Raw genomic sequence first — 22,799 nt, 5'->3', positions numbered from 1 at the left:
CATCAAACTCTCAAAATAGGCAGCCCAGTCCAGGAATTAATTTTGTGCCTTCAGGATCCATTGGTAGATGTGAATGAGTCATACTCTTAGTTTAGGAGAACCAAGGAGTCATTTTCAATGCAGTTTTTTTGTACAACCTGACCTTCATTTCCCTCATATGAATCAGGAGTAAGTAGAAGAAAATTATCGTGAATGAGAACAAAATTTAATTTTTGGCATTTGCAGAAACTTAAACCTAGATTATTCCTTGTTCTGGTTTTAGAGCAAGCAATAATATCATTGAGGGCATGCTGACTTCTGAACCAGTACATAATGGTATGAACATATTTAAATATTATCAGTGAGTAGAGTTCATATATTGGTGTAAAAATTCCTTCCTTGTCTTCTTTTTCTTCCAGCCCAAATAGTGATGGAATGTTTAATATTGGCACAAGGATTGCCAACAGAGACTTTGTATCTCTCCCAAGTAAATGCTGCTCATGTTCACCAGTGGCACGATAATTCCAATTACATTGTGCAGGATTAATTAGCTCCAATGTAAGGCTGCTAAATGAGCAGCTATACTATTGGGGAGCAAAAGACACCAAAACAAACCAGGTATGAACAATTTGCACATCCTCTTTCAGTATTACAAGAGGGAATGGCTTCAGCTGAGAGAGAGCAGGGTTAGATTGGATATTAGGGAAAATTCTTCCCTGTGAGGGTGGGGAGGCCCTGCCGCAGGTTGCCCAGAGAAGCTGTGGCTGCCCCATCCCTGGAAGTGTCCAAGGCCAGGTTGGACAGGGCTTGGAGCAACCTGGGATGGGGGAAGTGTCCCTGCCCGTGGCAGGGGGTGGGGCTGGATGAGCTTTAAGGTCCCACGAGTGTCATTAAACTGCACTGAATTGTAGAGCCCCGAAGAACCGATCCAGACACCAGCCTGAGTTGGCTTTGCCAGCCGAGTTCAGTCGGCAGCACGTGAAAACCCTCAAAGTTTTCTCCAGTACTGGATGTTACCTGACTCGATTGCACTGTGGACGCTGTCAATCAGTTGCTCTCTGCCAACGGGTTTAGCAGTTCTGATGTTCATTGTTGCCTATATTCAGCAATGGAAAAAAGGTACATTTTTCAAACTATACTTTATGGGGAGCACCTGTGTGAGAGATGATTTTTGACTCCTTGTAACAGTACATGTTAAAAATTACCCTGCTGATGTCACTTGAGGTATTTCCTCCTGGCTCTCTCCCCCATCCTGAGTAAACAGCTATAAAAACTGACAGTTCACCTGCTGTATAAGCCTATATCAGTAACAACCCTTCCTCTGGCATGGATAAACCAAACATTTGGGAGTTACCACATGAGGAAATACTTCTACTTAAAAGCTCCACGTCTGGAGGCTGTGAGGTTGGAAGAGCCTCCCTTTGGCTATTTGAAGGTACAGTTGTTGGTTTTGAGAGAGTTTGACTGAGTTGGGCCACGGGAGGCCAAGTGTTTGCAGTGTCCCCTGGCTGAACAGCACAGGTAGCACTGAGCCACAAGGGCTGTCTCAGGGCAGGTAAAATTCAGTCTCGTGTCATTTTTCCCAGCCATCTCTAAAGCAAATGAATGAGACCAAGTCTAGACCAATTTTTAACCAACTGCTCAGACAGGCTCTCTCCCTCTTGTGGGTGTTTTGTCAGCATAATGACTGACTGGCCTTTTATTCCCTGCAAGTAGGGCATTTGGGGAGCTAAGTGCTCCGTAAAATCAGACTTAGGTGAGCAGGAAAGCCTCATCTAAAAGCATGTCTGTAGCAGGTGAGCTGCCTGGCTGGCAGAGTAGTGAAGGTGTCCCTTGGGGGGCCTGGGAGCACTGTCTGATCAAGCCACTCACCCTCAACTGCTGCTGCTGTGACTTTCATCACTTGCAGCTTGTTTCTGCAAGAAGAATTTGCTGGAGAGCAGCTGCAATCCTGCATTTCTTCACTCCCTGTGTACTTATTCTGAGGCAACTGGTTTGGGAGCCAACACCCTTGCTGACTATGCCGAGAGGATCAGCTGAGCCTGCTGCTGTCACCAAAGGGTGTTCCAGGAGAGCAGGGTGGCGGCAGCAGCCTTGGAGGCCAGTGTTATGGCTGAACTGCATTGTCTTCAGCTAAAAAACTCCTGTCCTATGGGTCACTGTTTTAATGCCAAGAACCACTTGGAAACACAGCAGATTATACTCTAACAACTCAATGTATTTTCCCAACTACCCGAGTCTGATACATTTGAAATAAGTATAATTTTCCTCCAATGCTCTGAGCTGCTCAGTTTCTGTGCACTGATAGAAACTGAGAGTTTCAAGTTGGGAGAGAGGGGGCTCCCTACTTGGCAACTTCTGAGCAATCTGAGATGTGGAGGGAAAAGCCTTTGACAATTATGGAAATTGAGAGAGAGGAGGAAGAAGGGGAGATGTTTCCTTGAACAGAGGGACAGTTTCTTGTCTGCCCTGGTTTAAGGAGGGGAAGAGCTGTTTGCTCATGGCTCTTGAGTAATTGATGAAGCAGATTCATTCTGCAAGACACAGAAGCCAAGGTGATGCTGACTGGGCAGATCTTGGAGCTCCCCAGGTCTCTGGCAGCAAAGGGAGGAAACAGCATCAGAAGAAAATCATTTATGTGGCAGCAAGAACTATCATGTGCTGGCTTTCTTTCCCCCAGGGTGGGAGGGGAAAGAGAATAGCAGTTGTTGGCTCTTTTTCCCTCCTGGTGAAGGAAAGGAGCACAGACAGTAATGTCATGATACAGACAGGCACAAATCTCTGTAAATCAGTGCTCTTGGCTCATCAGAGGATCCCTGCCAAGTGTTAGCAGAAAGGAGTGAAAATCAGAGACAATCTTAACTCATAGGTGTATGTTCTGTTATATCCAGTGTCACCTGGTGCTCAGGGTGGCTGCTGTTACAGCCCAACTGCTGCAAGGTTTTAGTTGTGCAGACCCTCTTGCACTGAATTCACAGCCAAATGGGAGTTATGAAACCATGCTTTAAGATTTACTCTGTATAGTCAAGCTTGCATAGTAGAAAATAAAAGGCCGCATTTAGAACCATGACAGATTTTGCTGAACACTGAGAAGGGTGAGAGATATAATCAAGGAATTATTTTTGTTTTTCTGATTCTTTCTGCAGCAAAAGTCATTGCAGAGGTAATAGTGAAATCTGGAGCGTGAATACTCTGTATTTACCTTTATCTGGAGGATCCCGAAGCCTGTGACTCTTCCATGGGTGGTGTTGCTGACTTAGTGACCTAAACATATGCTGAGCACAAAATCTTTGTTCCCTCGTGACAAATCTCTTCTTTCTTTGCGGGAAATCTTTTGGGCTCTTCTAGGGAAGATCTTGGCTCTGTTCTCCTGGCTGTTTGGTGTTGGCATTGTGTCAAGGCAAATGGAAGTGGCCTGTAACAGAATGCTGGATCATCTGTCCGTGTCCAAGGAAGGAGAATGCTCTGAAGGGCCAACTCTTCCCCTTGGCAATACCAATTTACTGCTCCTAATATGGCTATGGTTACTGCCCTGTGCTTTGAGCAGTGATTTTTTGCCTCATGGAACTTTGTATCCCTAGAGACTCCAGCACTGCCAGTTTAGTCTGGAGCCCCAAACTGAAGACTTGTGGAAAACTTCCATGCAGGTACAGGTGGGAATACTGGGGGAACCTGTTTGAGTGATGTCAGCCAAGCTGTGGAGTAAGGATCAGTCTAATGAGTGGCTTATCCAAGGCTGTTTAGAAAGTTAAGATAATCATCTTTTATTATTGAAAAATCAGAACGATCAGCTGAAAGCACCAGCATTTAGGGAGTTAATGGCTGGCTCCTGGTCTGTGCTCCTGTGAAGCGTCTGGAGCAGTCCCATCCCTACTCAGGTTCTGTAGGAGCTCCCTTGTGACTCCATTCCCCAGCAGTCAGTGTGGGGGAAAGGGACTATGATTGATCCTGGTGATTCTCAACCACTGTGACAGCAGGAGACTGGTCCAGTGTTCCCTAAATTGCTGCTGGAGTGCCAGGACTGGGAGCAAGCACAGGGCACCCCTGTGCCCTTTACCCCTCAGCTCCAGTTGAGCAATGCCCCCCTGAGCTGAGTGTCTGCTCCTCCTAGACAGACACAGTAACTCCTCTATGTGAACGTTCATACCAATTAAATCTTATCATCAAATCATTCTGTTCCATCACTCCACTTAATTAGCCATGGTCTTTGGTATTTCAGCAATGCTGCACCGTGCCAAAAAATGAAAGTATTCTTTGTGTGGTACACACCCAACAACTGCCTGTCTGCCAGCCGGGGGCAGACCAACAAATATTTCTCCTGCACCAGAGTAGTATCTGCTGGGAAATGTAACTGCCCACTTCTGGTTTTTCAAACTGAAATGAGTTAGAGACCGTGGTCTTTTCATCTGGGCACTCTGCTTTCCTTGCAGCAAAGCCAAGCTGGTTTCTCCTCAGCTGTTTTGTGAACATAAACTGTGATGAGTCACACAAAACCCACAACTGAAGGGGTTTCTCGAGTGTTAGTTGTTAATATGGCCTTTCTATTTACAAACGATAAATGGAAGAAAGGAACACAAATTAACTGCTCGTTAGCAGCAGATCACGGCTGTTACCTAAATCCTTGTCTGCGGTAGGGCCCTTGACTTTAGGAATCAGGTCTGACCTAATTTTATTTTATGTTTGGAAACATCTAAACCCAGGCAGATCATCACATCCCACTTTCAGCAAGAAAGCGCCTGATTTGGCAGCCTCTGTTGTAAATGGCTGCAAATTTTTTCCTCGGATTTGAGCATCTCCTGTGAGTAAGTGAGGATAAAAAGCTCTGTGACCTGCAGAATCCAGCCTGGAATTGCTCATCAACAAATGACAGTGATGGAAACATTAGGAATGAGGAAATAATAATGGTTAATTCCCTGCTGCCCACTGATGCTGAGACCCATTTTTAGTGCCAGTGAGAAAGATGCCACCAACCTACCTGTGACAAGGAATCAGTTGATCCATGGAAATAGGAACTCTTTTAATAGTCCCCCAAAGCCGTGCCCTGCTGCCATCTGAGGCATTTGTCAGATGTGACAAGGCCCTTGGCCTATTTTTGTCACACAGCAAATCCTTTTTCCTACTCTACTTGGGGTTCAGTCCCATCCTTGGATATGAGCTCACTGCTCTCTTTCACTTGCATGGAAATGTTCTGTGCCTGAAGGCAGAATTTGGCTGGATCTGAGTAATGACATCTGTAATGTTCCCTCAGACAGGACCCAAAGGACACCAACAGGTGCTGATAAGCATCCAGCCTGCAGAGAGGTGTTTGTAGATCCTCCATGGTGCTTGTCTGCATCTTCATGTGCTTTTGGAAAATCTGCCTTGGAGAGGCTTGGAGAGAACTTGGAGTTGCTGCAGAACAGAGATGGGGGTTCAGTCTGTTTATCTTGGTTGCCCAGACAGGACATTAACCATCAGAACAGCCTCTCTCCTGCAAAAAGCCCAGGTGCTGGTTTGTCTCCTGTACAGTACAGTGTCCTGTACAGTACAGTTCTTCTGCCTCTTGTCCTCTGTGTGAAAACCTTGCTTTTCCTATAATCCGTAGAAGAGCTAATTCCAGAGGTCACGTTAGCATGAGATAATCAGTCGCATCACCCATAGAATTCCAGCATTCTGGTGAACCCCTGGCTCTGGTGAAAGCAGTGGGAAAATACATGTTCACCTCTACTGAGTCACAGTTCCAGTCTCCTGGGATACTTAAGGAGTGGCTCCAAAAGTGCCACCATCACTGGTGTTTACTGATTTAAAACACAGACCCCTCCTGGCTTTTCACTTGTTGCAGCAGTTTTTTAGGAAGTTGCCTCTCTTTCCTTCACCATCCTTTGCTGTATGAGCCCAGAAAACTCCTTGAACCAGGCTTTCCTTGTATTCTCAGCAAGAATTTGCATTCTTGCTTTCTCTATCTCTGGATCATTCAACAAAAATCCTCTTGATATTTCCCCTGTGTTGCAGGCCCATGGCAGCTTCATTGAGACAGAGGCTGTCGCTGGTGTCAAAGCATGTGACCTATGGACAGATACTCACCTTTAAACCTCTCCTCTCGCTTCTCTTGCTGAGGCTGCCAAGGTGTGGGAATTTCCTGGAGTCCTGAGGCTGGTTTTTGACTTCACTAGGCTGCTTCTATTTAGAGTAGCTGGGATTTTGTTTCAGAGATTTTTTTTCTCATTAACTTTTTGGGTTGCAGGTACTTTTAAATGGCAAATGTGGCTCTATTTCAAGGTAAAGGGGGGGGAAAAAAGGCTAGAGGAGGTCTAACTTCTAGATTTAGCTGCTTTTATATGAAGCTGGAGCAAGATCTGTGCTGTTGTGTGAGACCCAGCCTTGTCCAGACAGGCTCAGACCGGGGCAGCAGCTCTTTTGTATTCTGCTCTGTGTAAATACCTTTGCTGCCCTTCCCACCAGGCTCTGGGGATCTCCACTGGATAACAAGTTAAAGTCCAAGTACCGAGCCATTTGGGGTGATTGATGGAGGATGTTGTGCACACACCCAGGGTATGTCATTTCCAATCTGAAGGGAAGCAATTGTTTCCATATGTTGGCACGTTGGGGCTCTTGGTGCCGAGCCAGTTGTCTGGCTGCGATCAGGCAGCAGCATCTCACAGTGATGGAAGATTATACCTTGGAAGAGGGGTGCTAACTTTAGGCTGTATTCCTTAAAAGGATACAAACTCCGAACACTTCTCCAGGATGTAATTTATGGTTCCAGTATGTTTTGACTTTACATAGATGAAAAAACAGGACTTTTCTGTATGCATATATGCATAAAAATTCCATCCTGCTCCATGGCCCACTCTCCCCCCCAAAGGAATCCAATAAAACAATAGCTGAGGCTGGGTTATGTTGCTAACTTGGCTGCATGGGCTGCTGCCTGCTGAGGCTCAGAAGGATTCCCCCTCTTATTAACCCAATTCCTTAGAGGTATTTTAACAGCTACATCTAGTTTTGTTAACCAGATCTAGCTTTTGTTGCTCAGCTGGAAACTGGGCTCTTAAAGCAGATTTTAGAGATGCCCTGCACCTACCAAACCCGTAATTTTGGGATTTTTGGGATGGTTTGGATTTCCTTTGTAAAGTGTCAAGCTGGTTGCATATTGCTGCACAAACTAATTAATGTAATTTTCAAACTTCATCAGTAAGATTTCTCCATGCCAAGGCCCTGCATCAAGCCCAGGTACAAACCCCAGGGAGGGGGGTAAGTTAAAAGCTGCTGGAAGAGGGTATTTTTGGCATAGCAAGAAGCCACCAATTTAAAATATTCTGTGAGTTCCCAAGTTATCCATGATTCTCTGAACCACCACCACTGGAGCAAAGCTCCCTGATGGTGATGCAGCCAATGAGGGGTCACCACATCCTTCCTGAGGAGTCTGTACTCTGCCAACAAAACCTGCAGTAGAAGTTGTGTGTGCATGACCCCGTTTGAAAAGGACAGACAGGTCATCAGAGACTTCATTCTGTGTCATATCCAGGCCAGTCCTTCTGGATAAAATTGGTCTGTAACTATAAAAAATGCATTTTTCCCTCCCTAAATGGTGAGCAATCATCAGGCTTTTAATTCTGCAGCCCAAAGCCTTTGCAACTGTGAGACACAGTAGGCAGAACCACTCAAATCACTGCAGCAATGCTCCTTCCTCCAGCTGACAATAAAGAACACATCAAATCAGTCTGCCACACACGCATTTCATTTAGGGAAATAGGCTGGATTGGCATTTTAACTCTGGAAATGTTTGCAGTGGTATCTTTGAGCCTCTCAGGGTTGTGTATTGACCGTGGGATGATCTTCTCTGTGCACTGCTTGGACAGGTATGGAGTGAGATGTTGGAGTGCTGAAAGCCAAAGATGTAGGAAGACTTGGATTATTGTGAAAGGAAAACAGAGACACAAATTTGTGTTCCTTTTCAGTCATGTGCTTGGGGGTTTTTTTATTTATTGGAAACATTAACTTATTAGGACTCCCAACTGGAATATTTACATTTATATATTACATGACCTGAAGAGATTTTTGATGCCTAAAGTTCCACTCAGAGGAATGAACTAATGTCTTCTAATAGAAGATTCATTTGAAAAACTCAGGTGTATGAGGATACATAATGTATTCAACTTTTTGAGTAATTTATTAAGAAAACAGTTTTGATCTTCTGAGCAGGTGTTTGGATATTGAGGAAAAAATGCTCAGTGCTTTTATGGGAGCTACATGCACACTCAAAATGTCAACAATGGCATTATTCACATGTGGTTTTGAGCAATGTGGATTCTACCTTGTCTCTAAATAATGCTTTTGGTGCCTGAAAGATGCCAGAGTCTAGAACTGATAACAGTGTTGTTCACGCAGCTACTGCCATGGTTGGTGTGAATATATATAAATGTATACCCCTGGCTTCCAACATGAAAATTGGGAGCTCAAATTTCCATCTAATTTTTTATTTTTCACTTATAAGGTCCTCCTCAGTTGCATAGACTTGGCTGTTAAACATCAGGCATCAGGCAATTTATAGTTCTACCACACCAAACAATTCTCTATATAAAATAAAAGTGCTCATTTTAAATGTGCCTTGTTCCTGCTCAGAAAGTTGTAGCTCCGGGGGTGCCTCAAGCTTGTAGGGCTTCCTGAACAGCTACAAATCCATGTGTGTGCACTTTTGTGGGAACTCCAGAAGTTATGTTTGCATTCCCGAACTGCAGGGATTGCCATTCCCCTCCTGCAGCTGGTGAAAGCCAGGGATGAGCCAAGGATTGCTCTGCAATGACTGACCTAAAACTGCTGCATTCTCCTACAAAACTGCTCCATCCCACCCTGCTGGAATGTAGGTCTGCCCTATCTTCAGAGCCATGTTAGCACTAATTAACTACTTCCAGCATATTAACAGCCTTGGCTATATGTGTCAATACTGGATGGACGCTAATCTAACGAGCTGCTCCGTGTTAATTATGACTTCATTGAGCCAGCCAGTTTGGGAAGAGCAGGAGATCCATTTCCCTCTGTGGGCTCCTTCCCTCCCAGCCTCTCTGCCTGGCAGCCACAGTGACCTTGAGGAGCTGCCGACCTCGGATTCCCGATCCTCTCCGCAGCATATCCTGATTCCCTGGCTGTTGCTCTAACAAAGGACTCCAGGTCATCACGCTCAGACTCCTGGACCTGATCTGGCTTTGCTGCTATTAGGGGCCCATGGACCACTATTTCTGTGTGATGGTGCATGTTCCCAAAATAAATGTCCTTAAATTAGCAGGTTCAGTTACAGGGAGCAGTCTGGCTGAAGCAGCAGAGAACTTGATTTAGGGCAATTTGGACTTTTTTTTTTTTTTTTTTTGAGAAACTGTGCTCTTTTGAGGTTAATAATTATCTAATTACTTAGTTAATAATAGATGCCTCTCAACATATTAATGGGATGTCATATAATTTTCAAAAGGACCAGACCCTTTAGCAGATGCAAGCCTTAGTCCAGCAATGTCGTAGCAATAAATTAGCATCTGTTCAAGGGCTGCTGGTTGTATCACAGGGATGCCAACTACAGATTTACTCTCTTTCAGCTCTGCTTCCACGTTCAGGGTTTATTTGAGGAGTTCGTTTCCTAGTGACTCTGACAACTCTGCCGTGTTGCTGCTGTGCAAATGGAAGTGCAGTGGCCTACATTTCCCTGGTGATCAGTGAGACAGCCTGACCCACTTGAAACATGTTAACCAGCCCTGCCTCCAGACAGCTGGGAGCACTTGTCCACCACTGGACCTGGGCTGATGCCATGCCTCAAGCTGAAAATTCAGAATTTCTGGCAGTTTTGGAGGATTTGATACAGATAATTTAAGTTGTGCTTGGTGCTTGTTTTCTTCCCCTTGTGCCTGGATGTGTCGTGGTTCAGTGTGATGGGTCAGTCTGTGTTTCATTAAATATTAACAGGGAAAATGATTTGTGCTCGTTTAGAGGGTAATACTGCTGTGCTAATGGATGGAAAATTGCCTGGAAAGCTGCTGGTAAAGGTGTAGTGGCAACTGGTGCTGAACCCTTGTTCTGAACTGCCCTGCCAGGAGGACGGGACACATGAAGAGGTAAAACACTTACTGCAAAACAAGAAGAAAGATACTCTAAGGAATATTCAGGTACATGCCAAGTAATCTGACAGGCCTTTTCTGCTCTGCAGAGTACAAATGATCCCTCTGACATGGTTTTCATGCTGAGCCCAGCCAAAGGGCTGCCCTGAAGCCACCTCAGAGCACTGTCCCTCAGCAAACCCTTGTGTTACTGTGACACGTGTGAGCCCAGCCCAGTATCCCACTCCTGGCGCCCACTTCCCCTTGTGGGAAGTGTTGTGGTCTCCCTGTCTGGCACTCGAGCAGCTCAAGAGAAACAGCTGCCACTTGTGTTTGTTTCCCGTGGGCTTCCTTGGCCATGTCCTGCAAGTGCTCCCTGACAATATTATAACAACATATTTTTCAGTTCTGCTTGCAGCTCCCAGAGCATCCGAAGGTCTCCTGGAGCTGTTCCAGGAACAGACCTCCTTTAGCCATTGGTGCAATGCCAGGGAGTCTGGTAATGAGCCCATCCGAGGGAAGGTGGGACAATGTGCATCCGGTGTGATTAATGGCATCCAGGAAGGTGGAGGAGAACGTTTATCCCAGAGCTTCCGACTGTCTGGGCAATAGGAAGATTTGTTGTCAGATGCTTTAGATTTGCTAGCAATTAATATTAACGACATGCTCTTTTGTGCTGCTGGGACATGCTCCCCTTTGTATTTGTGTGTGCTGTAGCACCCAGGCTTCCTGTGGGCTTGATAAACAATAACCTAATCATAAATCACATGATTTGGATTTCTAAAGAGGGTGTTTATGCTGTGACTTCACTGAATCCCACTGTCTCTGCCTGCGAAAAAGCTGGAATGAGTAAGATAAGAACAAGGCTAATGCAGAAGGGTCTGTTTTGATACAGGCACTTAACTCTTGCCAGGCCTTGGCTCTCAGGAGCTTGTACATGTAATTATACATTCCTTATAAATCAGTAACTTAGCATAAATAGGCTGTAATATATATAAACAGACTCTGATAGGCTTCAAGAAATCCAAAATACAGGATTTGACTGTGAAAAATATTTTGAGAAATGCAGGCCATGCTTGTTTTCTCTTCTGTTTATGTAAAAAACCATAATGCTGAAGTGAATCCTGTGTGGCTCTGATGAGCAGAATGGTTGGGGATGCAGTCATAAATCTCCTGGCCTACAAAAGCAGCGGTTCAGCATCGTCTCCATGGCAACCCATGGAGCAAGAAATGAAATCTGATATGAAGAGTCTCGCTGAGGAGAGCCGTATGCGAGTCACACATTTGCCGAGGCAGAGGGCTGGTGAAGCAGAGAAAATAAGATGCATTTTCTTTTACTTGTTGCTTCATTCTGAGTATTCCTGCTATGAATAAAAGGGGCTGACAAACCAGCCATTATTCCATGGCCTTCAGCTACTCGGAGCCAGGCCAGGGGCCAGTGGAGCGGCCGAGAAACAAGCGCGGGCTCTGCCAGCACTTGAGCTCATAAATGAACTCAGCTCACAGCTGCATCTCCGAGCTGCTTATGTTCCCCTGCTTAATGTCAACCTTGTTTCCCCTTCCAGCAGCATGGAACTTTTGTGTGTGCACAGATAAAACCAGTGAGTGGTCGATAGCTCTTAAGGGGACAGAAATATTCCCGAGCGCTGGAGGGTCATGTTCACCAGAACGGCCAAAAACAGAGAAAGGAAACTTAGTGAAAAGCTGAATGACCTCACCCACTTTCTTCCTGCAGAATTCCTGGGAGACAGTAGGCTCTGAAAATCACTTATCAAAACCAGACGTCAGAGAAATAGCCAAGGCATACCCCAGAATTCCTGCGGGAGGACACAAAAGTTCAGGCAATTCTCAGACAGCTGAGGTGGATGTCGGCTGCCCTGCTGGGGAGGAGCCCTTCACGTCCTGCAGTGAAACACCTTCCATCCATACAGGAGGGGGATTTTACCTCCTGCACAGGAAAACATAGAGACTGATCCCACCAGCAGCAAGTGACACAAAAAGAGCCTGGAGTCGCTCTCTTCGCTTATTCCAGTGTGTCAGTGACGCCAAACACGAGCTGACACCAGGGAGTTGTTGGAAGCAGCACAATCCTCCTTTGACGTACCAGCAGCTGCACCATGCTTTGATGTCTCCACAAAACTCTGTGTTTATCAGAACCTTCTCTAATGGTGAAATTTTACTGCCTCCCTGGTACCATCAGCCCCTTGATTCCTTCCCTGCATCCCGTGAGACGATTTTTAAGTTCGTCAGTGCTTTCAGAGCTGCTGCTTAGAAGTGGAAGCCACTGTGATTCATGCAAAGGTACTTCGTTTCCCGAACCAGTTGTACTTTTCCTTTCATGTTTTTGCTGGTTGCTAGGTGTTCTGGGGGTTTTATTTACCCCATCCCTTTGGGTGCTGCAGTGTGAACAGTAATTCCGTATGCCCGGCGGTGTCAGCTCATGATAAATGAGAGCCATTGTCGCTTCCGTAGGAAACAATGACAGCCAAGAGGGACAATTTGCTGCAGTCCACAGGAATGCAAAAATAATATGTCACTGCTCTCCACAGCTAATGAAGACAAACCCTCTGAGCAAGCTCTTTTGAGGGAGAAGAGAATGCTTTTGCCTAAGATTTAAGTCTACTTTTTTTTTTCTCATATTGGGGTACGTTAAGTAAGAAAACAGCAAATTTACTCAGGATTTCCCCCCCAGACTAAGAGAAAATAGTTGTTCAAGAGGCTGAAGGACAAGTTTTATTAATATATCTCCAGTATATTTCCCGGTACTGTCCACTGGTCTTCCCAATAGATTCTTGTTTTTTTAACTCAAAAACACCCCCCTGTACAACATGCTGTGATAATTGTTCATTTCCTCTTGCACACTTTCTCTGGGTAGGTTTTTTAACATAAAGTGGCAGCAGCTCAGCATTATATTTAATCAGATACTTACATAACCCACACAGATCCCCAAAGAGCATTAATTTACTGGGAAGTTTTGCAAAGTCCAGTTTTAGACAAGATGCCTCAAAAGAACAAAATGCCTAAATTAAAATCGATGGGAGACCAAGTTCACAGGGTGGAGAGGGTGTTGCCATCACATGTAGTGCCTTTTCAGTGTCATGAGTGCCTGGATCATCTTCACCAACCAACTCTGAGGCATCACACCAGGATTCCCTGTACTCGGAGCTGTTTGAGGACTTCTCTCTGTCAGATCTTTTTATTTTCATTGAGTGTCAGTAAAATCAATTCATTGGTTATTGTGTTTAGTGAGAAATCAGTGCCATTTAGTGTGAACCTGTTACATAATACATTTCTGTATCCTGAGGAGTTTTAGGAAATAAGTGTAATATAAAAGAGATGGGTCTTGTTTTACATCTCTTTTTTAATCAGAGATTTTGTGAGCCCAAGGCTAAAAATCGTGTGGTAAAATCTTTGAAATGTGGCAACATTTTAGGACTTTTGATAGCGGATACTAAACTCAGAAGTTCCCAGTATGTGCAGTTGAGTCTTCAGAGTGTTCACTGGCTTTTTGTGACATTTAGATGCATTGTTAGGAACTCAGGCACGAGGAGTTTCCTCAGGAGCTGTGCTACCAGCGTGTCTGGCTCATTCATCTGCCAGCTAAAAAATCCTGTGAGGCAGCAACAGGAGGATGAAAGCACTGGTTACGTTGTCACAGGTCAGCAGCCCGGCCTACAGCCGCCCAAACAGGCACAGTGGAGAGGTGCCAACAAGACAGACCCTGCTGCCCTTGGCTGCTGATGTGGATCAGAGCAGAGCAGCTGCCCAGAGCGGGCTGTGCCTCAGCTTGCAGCCCTGAGAGGGTGTTTCACTGGAGCAGACTCCACAATCCTGCCCTGGAAGCATCCTTGCACCGGCTAGGAATCTCTGTCCTGGTTTAGGTGATGGGAACAGCAGAATCACAGAATGATTTGGCTTGGCAGAGACCAACCCCTTGCCGTGGGCACCTTCCACTATCCCAGGTTGCTCCAAGCCCCGTCCAGCCTGGCCTTGGACACTTCCAGGGATCCAGGGGCAGCCACAGCTTCTCTGGGTAACCTGTGCCAGGGCCTCGCCACTCCCACAGGGAAGGATCTTGCATTGAACTCAGTTTACTACTGCTTCAGCTGATCATAAAATGGCAAAACTTGTGGCTGAGGCTTCTGGCAGCTCCTGGCTGCATTGTTTGCTCTGTAACACACTCATCCTTCCCAGGCAGCTCTTGTCAATGGAATGTCCATGTTTTTTGAATATAAATATGAGAGGAACTTCAGGGAACACAGATTTATTTATTTTTCTGTCCTTAGAGAGGTGATTCGGGATGGTGGGTAGGGATCAGCTGGACAGACACGTGTGCCTGTTGTCCAGAGCTCAGTCACCAGGAATTCCTTTGGGATCTGTGCTGCTCAGTGTGTCTGGGTCGTGTGTCTGTCATTCTGTGATGTGAGTTACCAATCTGTTTGCACACCTGGACAGGCAGAGTTATGTGAAAAGAAAGCTGGGAGATTCCACAGTGTGCAGGAAACCCCAGTCTAGACAAGCTGAAGGTGGTTCATTATTCAAGGCTGCTGCATTTCTGCTGTGGAATGAAGACAGCAAGTGATTAGCCTTGTTATTATCTCCGTAGCACTGATTTAACAGAACTTGTGAGATTTAATCTATCTGGGTGAGCTGGTGAATTTTAGGAACCCCTCACAATTAATCAGCAGCTGTAATTGCAATGTGCAGCCTAAGACTTTGTGTTGCTCTCAGCTGACTGAGACACAGGGATGTGTCTGCTTCCAGTCCAGTGGCAAGTTCATAAATTCCATCCTTCCATAATGCAGGAATTCAGCCAAAATAGCTGCAATACGTGATATTATGGCTTATCACCAGCTTCCAGAGCCAGTCCCAGGCTGGAAATGGTGTCCTGCCCAGACTTTGGGTCACCAAACTGCAGTGCTGAGGCTGCAATTTCAAGGTGTGGGGGCTGTTCCTTGCATCCCACAGAGGAATTTCACATCTCCTCTCTGCAGGACTGCTCGTGAAGGGCAGTGAAGCAGCCTGAGATGGCCCCACTGGAGCATCACACCGTGCTGTCATTTTCCATGGCAACTGGAGCAGGAATAGCCTCACATTCCCGTGGCATGTGCCATGATCTATGTGCATGGTGGCAGCTGATGCTCAGCACCTTTAGTAAAGCAGCAGCCACTGTGGGGAACAGAACACACTTGAAAATCGAAATAACTTGTAAGGTACTAAGAAGTCTTTTCCAGTCAATCTTTAGTTCTAGGGTGGGGCTGGAGTGAATGAAAGTGCTGCCAGCAGCAGTTGGATCCGGCCGGGTGGCGGCACTTTGTGTTCCAATTGTCTCCGAGGGCCGTGGCTTTCAGCGAGTCCCAAGTTAATGAAACTGCAGCGTCAGTGGCTCCAGCCTAACAAAAGGAGTGGAGCCCCAGTTGAACACACATTCCCCCTCTGCCGTAAGTAATGGGGGCAGGACAAAACTGCAGTCTTTGGAAAAGGCCCCAGCCCCGCCGTTGCGTTTCTTTGGCACAGATCAGCAGGGATTAAGCTGTGACCCATGGAAGTTCCTACTAGAACTCCTCTGTGAATACAACTGCTGTCACTGCACATGACAGGGGAAGTGGTTTGTGCAACCACAGAGTGTCTGTGAAACACTGTGGTCAGACCAGGGCTGAAAGTGAGGAATATCTGATATGAAGTGAGTAAACCCCAGACACAGTGACCAAAAGGGTTGAAATTTGCTCTAGGGAATCATCCTGTAGAGTAAGTGCTGGTGTCCTGATCACTGTCCTGACCAAGATTTTATTTAAATGTAACAGTAAGTAAGCAGAGATTCACTGGGAGCTCGGCAGGTGGTCTAGAACCCCTTCATAGTACAGCTCAGGGCAATTGTGCCTGAAGTCTTCTCTCTGCCTCCAATCTCCCTCCAACTCTCCTCAAAAAGAACATTTTTCAGTGTGAAACCTATTTGCCAGTAGTTGAGAGGAGATGTGAGAGCAATGGGATCATTAAAAAGTCCTAATCTGAATTTGTAGATGCTAAGAAGCAGTGAAGGTACATGGGGAAGGTGAGCATTGCACACAGGTTTGGCACTGATCTCTTTCCCTGCTCCTTCCTCCCTGGAGCAGACTGCCTGGAAACAGCTCTGGACAGTGGAATGTCTCTGAAGATGGGGAGTGCAACAGACTGGGCTCAGCTGCTCGAGAATTATTCTTGTGAGAGAACAATACAGAGAAAACACTAAAACATTTATTCACTGCAAATGTCAATTAAACATTAATAAAATGCCAAGGTAGAACGTGGGCAATCCGAGCAGTGTTTATTCTGCTGCTGAGTATCCAAATCAATCTAAAAAAGAACCTTCTCCCACACTCTTTTATTGGGAACTTGTGGACTTGTTCATTTTTAAACCTAAGAATTGGAGTAATCCCAGCCGTACAAAATTACAGAAAAATACCTTTGTTTAAATAATTAATAGTGAATGATTTTCTAATGCTTTTTACATACTTGGGGTGCTTTGCTGAGCTATAAACCTTTTTCATGGAGCAATTGCTACTCCTGTCACTGAAATGGGTCAATACACCGTAGATTTACATGATTTTATAGTAACCTTTCATATAAGCATTGCAAAGGCAACATATCCTGGCAGCGTCACCATGATCTGTATCTCTAGGCAGAGGCTTTTCAAGATTTGGTTCTCCTTATCAGAAAGAGAGGAAGGAATTTGCTAGAACAGAATGATGGGCTTTAGGCATTCAGGTGGGACTGGGGAGATCGCTGATCCCTGCCTCTCAGCTCCCCAGCCACAGGGTGACAGGGAGCCAGGCAGTTTTTAGGAGCATCAGCACTTCCTCTGTAAGGACGCTGCTTTCCTCCTTTGTAGGAATCCTTAAAGCTTCTCATGAATTTAAGGCACCACGATAACTGTGGCAATATTATGGCCAGCCATAATATTTAATTAGCTGTCCTGGGAGTCCGCCGGTGTGGTGAAATGTCAGGCAGAGCCCAAATCCAGTCTCAGGGAGAGTCTCTGAAGATGGCAACGCTAAGACACTGCCTTCCCATCTCCTAGGTGACAGGGGCTTGTGTCACTAATTGGTCCCTGAGCCTGCGGCACCCGGGATGACGCGATGGGGCTGGAGCACAGCAATTACAGCTGAAGGGATTTGGTAGAGAATTCGGTGAGAACGAATGTTGGGCGTGTACACAAGGGATTTAATGTGTGTTTGTTCACGCAGACCTGTTGTCTAGCGAGTTACTCCGAAGAGGAGCTTCAGGCTGCAGGATTAATGTAAGAACCATACCGGGTAAATGATGTCTTTTCTGTGACCAAATCACAGGTACAAAACAAATGTTTTGGTGAAGCCCAAACTGCTTAGTTTGTGTGCAGCTTGCTCACACATGCCTGCAACTTTACATGCTGGAGAATGCATCCTTTTGAGGAGGTATTTGCCATCTATCCCACGAATTGCTTTGCTGCTGTCTTGGTAGCAAGCTGTAATTGTGAGTCAGATAATTGAGCTTGAAAAACAGTTTAATCCTATTACAGCACATAAGACACTGCCTTTTTTTGTTTTTCTTTCAATAATGTTGGTTCATGCACTACTCCCAGATATTAAGAAACACGTTGTAAGAAGTCTGTCTCCTCTAAATAAGGCGTGGACCCACAGCAGATACACAAGCATTACATTCTGCAGTCCTTGTCCCTGGGACTCCCAGTTCTCTTCACCTGTGCCTTGGTTCATCACCATTTTCACAGACCATCATGCAGATAGTTTGCTAAAATATTTGGGTGTGATTTTCCCTCATACACTTAATTTGTAGCAAACACCTGGATTAGAAGCAGCAGGTACCAATAAACCAGTGCATTGTCTTCTCCGTGTGAGACAATGTGTTCAGAAAGAGAGCAGCAGCCCTCATTTGGTTAATGAGGCAGAACTATTATTAGTAGTAATATTAGTAGTAGCAGCAGTATTACTATGTTAACATAATAGCAGTAGCAATAATAACAATTATAACGAAGCAGCTGGCCTTTCAAGAAATGTCTGGGCATGGAGAATTTTTCGAGTGAGAAGCCCTCTGCCTTTAGGGTTGTGGCACAGGGCTCTGCTGTGAATGACCTCGCAGTCCTGCTTGTTGGCTCTGGAGGAACAAGTTTGTGAGCTCATTATTCCATAGCAAAACTCTCCTTAGTACCTGTGACTGTTTTCTGCTTGCAGAAGTTGGCTGCTCTCCAGCACTGCTGCTCTCCTGTTCTGAGTGACCTTCAAAGGAGCAGCAGTCGAAGTTGGATTGTTCTGGGACAAAGGCTTGTTCCCATGGCCCGGGACTTGGTGTCCATGGGACACTCAGCCTCTCACTGACCTCACTTCCTCCACCTTCCCAGGGGTTTTATAAGCATAACCCAGCAGCAGGGACAATCTGTGGCAGGACAGCCAAATCTGCTGTTGTAACCACCACCACTTTCCGTAGTCCTGTGCTGAAACAGGGACATGCAGGTAATGGATATTTTATTCCAGTACTTTGTGCACATGGAGCAATATATTTCCCTACGTATGTGTCAGAGCTCAAAAGGAGGATCCATTTTTAATGAGCTACACCATGCATAGCTAATGCAGAAGCTTAATTTTAGACACAGATTTTGGTTTTATCTGTTAGGGAACATTGTAAACCCCTGTGGTGAGTTAGGGTGACACAAGGAGGGTGCTGTTCAGTGGTGCCTTGGAACCACCAGGTAAGAGGCACAGGTGAAGGTGGTCCTGCAGGTGCCTCAGTCCCAGCCTGTGGATATTGCCAAGCACAGCTGGTACATACATAATGTAACAGTCTGTTCCAGCTGACCCATTCCAGAGCCTCTTAAAGGCTCAGTTCCCTGTAGGCAAGGTCTAAAAATAAATCATCTGAGAGGGCTACTAGCTCAGCTAATTAGCCAAGGAGCAGAGTACTCACTGCTGCACTGATAACAGTGTCTGGCTGCCTGGTTCCAGTGCCTGGCACTGCCCACAAGGGTCGGGAAGATCCTGCCCAAAGGTGAACTCCACTGTGCAGCTGCTGTGCTGAAATGAGAAGCTCTCCAGCTTGGGATCCAAGCTCTTTGGCCAAATCCTCAATCTTTAGTGTTCTGGTGGTAGAAAGCTTGCATGAAGCTGGCATGGGGTCCGTTTCACTGAAGATCTGTGACCCAAGTCCTGACCTGCCTGTGCAATAATCTAAGTCTGCCATGATCCCATTGCTGTCAGTGCACCCCACAATGATCTGGGCTACAATTAGAAGAGGTCAAACTCTCAGTCAGAGCAGACAGAGAGGCAGAAATGCAATAAGAGGAATTTTTCCCAGCTTCATTTTCTGTTGTATCCCACTTCTTTACCTGTTCTACTCACTGCAAAGTGACAGTTCTTCTTCCATGCTCTGTACTGCCAATTTGGGGTCTAACATAAACTTCTCTTTCTCCTAGTTCTGTTTTGGTTTTAATCTTTTTATTATTATTTTTCAGCAGTCAAGGAGAATTGTCAAGTACTACTTTTATGCTGATTGGAAGTGGCAGAGCAGTACCACCAAGGCCTTTGTGCCCCAGGAAATCACTGAGGTCCTTTATGGCTGCTGAGCATATTCATCTAGAAGCACCTTTTTGCAATGTTCTCCCTCCCCTGCCAGTTGTTTATTCATGCATCGACAATGAGGAGCACTTGAAGGTGAGCTTACTCTTGCACTTGTAGTATATTAAAATTAAAGAGCTGTGCTTCCAAGAACTGCACTCTCCTTCCCCAAACAGAAAAAGAAAAGCCAGACCTGAGCAAAGTGCACCAGGAGATATGATATGAACGTCGTTCAGCTCCCGTAATTAAATACAGAGATCCACAGGATCAAAGGGCACCTGGGTAAGTGAAAAGAAAAGCCTGTATGCAATGGATCCATCTCTGGAGCAGCTTCTTATGGATTAGAATGATGTGAAGCCTTATCAGTCAAAGCAAAGGTGAATACGGCTGGGATTTAACTGTTTTGGGCAGAGTGCACTTCTGGTTTGAATTCAACATAAAAGCTGAACCAGACTGTCACCAGTGAAATGGGGAGGTAGCTGTCCTGGACCTGAAAGGAAATGACCGTCAGTGTCAGTGAGAGTCTTTTTGTTCACAGCAAGTGACACTGGGGTGGAGTTGTGTCCCCAGGATGTGCGTCTGAGCCAGGCAGGAGAACCTCTGGATGCTCCTGGCACAGTGCAGCAGGGAGGCAAGCCCGGGAGGGGAATGCTGGAGGGGCAGGGGCAGGCACAGCCGGTGGTGAATCGGGAACTCTGGGCAGCAGTGGAGCCAATTCAAGCGGGAGTGACACGTGCAGGGGATGACAGCACATTCCTTGAAGTGCTGGGGCAGAGACACTGAGAAAACCCAAACCTGGAACAGGTGGGAGTGGCTCACGTGGAATTTGTGGAACACATGGAACAGCTGAAGCTGTTTGGACTTTTGCAGAGTTGGTCCAATTTAGCATGAGCCATTTTCCAGGACACCAGTGAGAGCATCTCTGCTTGCCCAAGGAGTGTTTTTCATTGCAGGAAGGGGTTGTTCCCTCTCTTGAGATTCCCACAATGCCAGCCCGAGTTCGAGGCACTCCAGCATCTGTGAGGGTAAGGCAGGGCTCTTGAGCATTGTGGAGAACAGGATCTGAGGCCGATGAGCAGAGTTTAGAGGAACAACACACACTTGACTTTGTTATTATAAATTATCCCACATCCTTCCTACCATATCGGTTGGAGCCATCCCGATGCATCTGCAGGGTAAACACATGTCCATAAGAATCGAGTGCTTCTGCCCTGCTCTGTTAAGCCCTCCACTGGTTCAGAAGTCACTGGGGGTAAGTAATAGCTCCTGGAGCCAGGCGAGATGATTGTATCCTCATTTCCATTTCAATGTCTGCACTGCTCTTCCAGTTCACAGCTCTTCCATGGCAGTGTTGATGATACCTGGGGACCGGGAACAAAGCAGGGATCTGAAGGCGTAGGTCTGTGTGCTGAGCTCTTTCTGCAGCAATTAAAAAGTCACATCACTTTGAATGACATGGGACCCTTGAAAACCTTCTCTTCAGAGCTGTGAAACTTCAGAGGAGCTCAGCACTGCCAGTCCTGCTGTCTTGCCCTGCTCTCCAATTTCCATGTACACTTTATTACTTGGAATAAAACATGTGTGTGCAGTGTCTCCATGGTCCAGCCTCTGGTGCTACTGCAGAGGAGGCTCTGACTTGACCAGAGTGTGAATAGTCTGGTAGATTTGTGCTGAATCTCAGTCTTAATAATATCAGAATACATATATAGATACATATAATATCAGTTAGTAATGAGCAGAGATTCCCATGGAAGGAGTGGGAATGCTAAGACTGGCAAAATTTTATGGAATTGAGATGATAAATTGATCACTAGGGATTGCTGCTAACTTAAAGCAAATTATTTTCAACACTTGGCTAGGCCTTTGCTAGGCTTAAAGGAGCTGTGTGTTATGATGTCCCAACATCCATAACCCTCAAAGCCTAAGGAGCAGTGGTGCTCTCTCTGATGAGTGAGGGCTCATTTCATCCCTGGATGTGCTGCAGAGCCTGTGCTGCCGTGGGACTCCCTCTAGAACTCAGAGCAGAAACCCTGCAGATGCTTAATATGCAGATTTCTCTGTGATGACAGGACATCTTAGTGCAATTAGTTTGAAGGGACTAAGGGGGACTTGGGAGGCTCCAAGCAGTCAGGAAAAGGACAGAGAAAATAGGGTGTGGAGACCTCTTAACCATTTTCTCAGTGTTTGGTGCGTGACTGTGGCTGATTTATTGTGCCTGAACTGAAGTGGAAGGTGGAAGACCTCAGAGCTTTGCATGCCAGGTCAGAGTCACAGATACATCCGGGACCACAGAGGACATCCCCGTTGTGTGAGCCCAGGCCTTGTTCCGACATTAATTTGGAATCACAAAGCCTGTTTTCAATTGCTAGGCTGCTCTTCTCCCAACTTTGCTGTTCCTTAGCATAGCCAGAGCTATTTTTTGCTCAATGGGCTGCCTGGGGGTTAAATATAATTTGCACTCCTGTCTTTCTGTTACTGTAAGAATAACTCAGCCTACTCCCATAGACAATCCCTGGGTATTAACTGTGGGTTTATTAGCTTGCTCAGAAGTGTTCCTGGTTCGCACAGCTGAGCTGTGACCTCAGGAGAAGATAAATAAATGTTCCCATCCTGGGAACATCAGTGATGGACTTTCAGGCTTAGCAATCCATTTACATTGCTTCTCTCCAGAAGAGGAAAGGCTGGGATTTTGGTTTTGGTTTAGGAAAATCCTTTCTAGCATCACTGGATGTGGGCAGAAGAGCAGGTTGGTGTGAGAACCACAGGGCCTGGCTCTGAGCAGTGTAAAAATACCCAAAAGAGCTTGACATGGCTGAGTGTTTCCTAAACAGAGCTGCAGGAGAGGGGAGCAGCTGGTGGAATTAATTGCCTGTAATTTTCTGGAGGTGATTGCTCTGCTGCAGCCATTCCCACTCAGCTGAGATCAGAAGGTGGGAACAGGTTCTGTTTTTTCACAAAAATTATATCTGATAGAATATCTCAAAAGGAAAAGCCACATGCAGAGACTGTCTTAACATACTGACATGTCCCAAGAAATTCAACTGCTGAAAAAATGTATTATAGAAAGTTCAAGTGCCTGTGCCAATAAATGACACACTCCCAGTGTCTGAGAGTTCCAATTCCCCTTTTCCAGTAGCTTGTGAGTGTCAGATTTGAACTTTTCCAACCAAAGTATCCTGCC

At 45.8% G+C, this 22,799-nt stretch overlaps 1 long non-coding RNA gene across 1 annotated transcript; it reads left to right on the top strand.

The window, feature by feature from the left end:
- Positions 1-11,663: 11,663 nt before the first annotated feature.
- Positions 11,664-21,276, top strand: LOC121661177. The gene is made up of 3 exons (XR_006014856.1): positions 11,664-12,338; positions 19,516-19,714; positions 19,795-21,276. It is a non-coding gene; the product is annotated as an uncharacterized LOC121661177 (long non-coding RNA).
- Positions 21,277-22,799: the final 1,523 nt, after the last annotated feature.

The sequence above is a fragment of the Corvus kubaryi genome, unplaced genomic scaffold (genome assembly GCF_017639235.1).
Source record: "Corvus kubaryi isolate FWS band 111438036 unplaced genomic scaffold, C.kubaryi_AGA036_p1.0 37103, whole genome shotgun sequence".
Lineage (NCBI taxonomy): Eukaryota > Metazoa > Chordata > Aves > Passeriformes > Corvidae > Corvus > Corvus kubaryi.
This window is presented reverse-complemented; position numbering and strand designations above follow the sequence as displayed.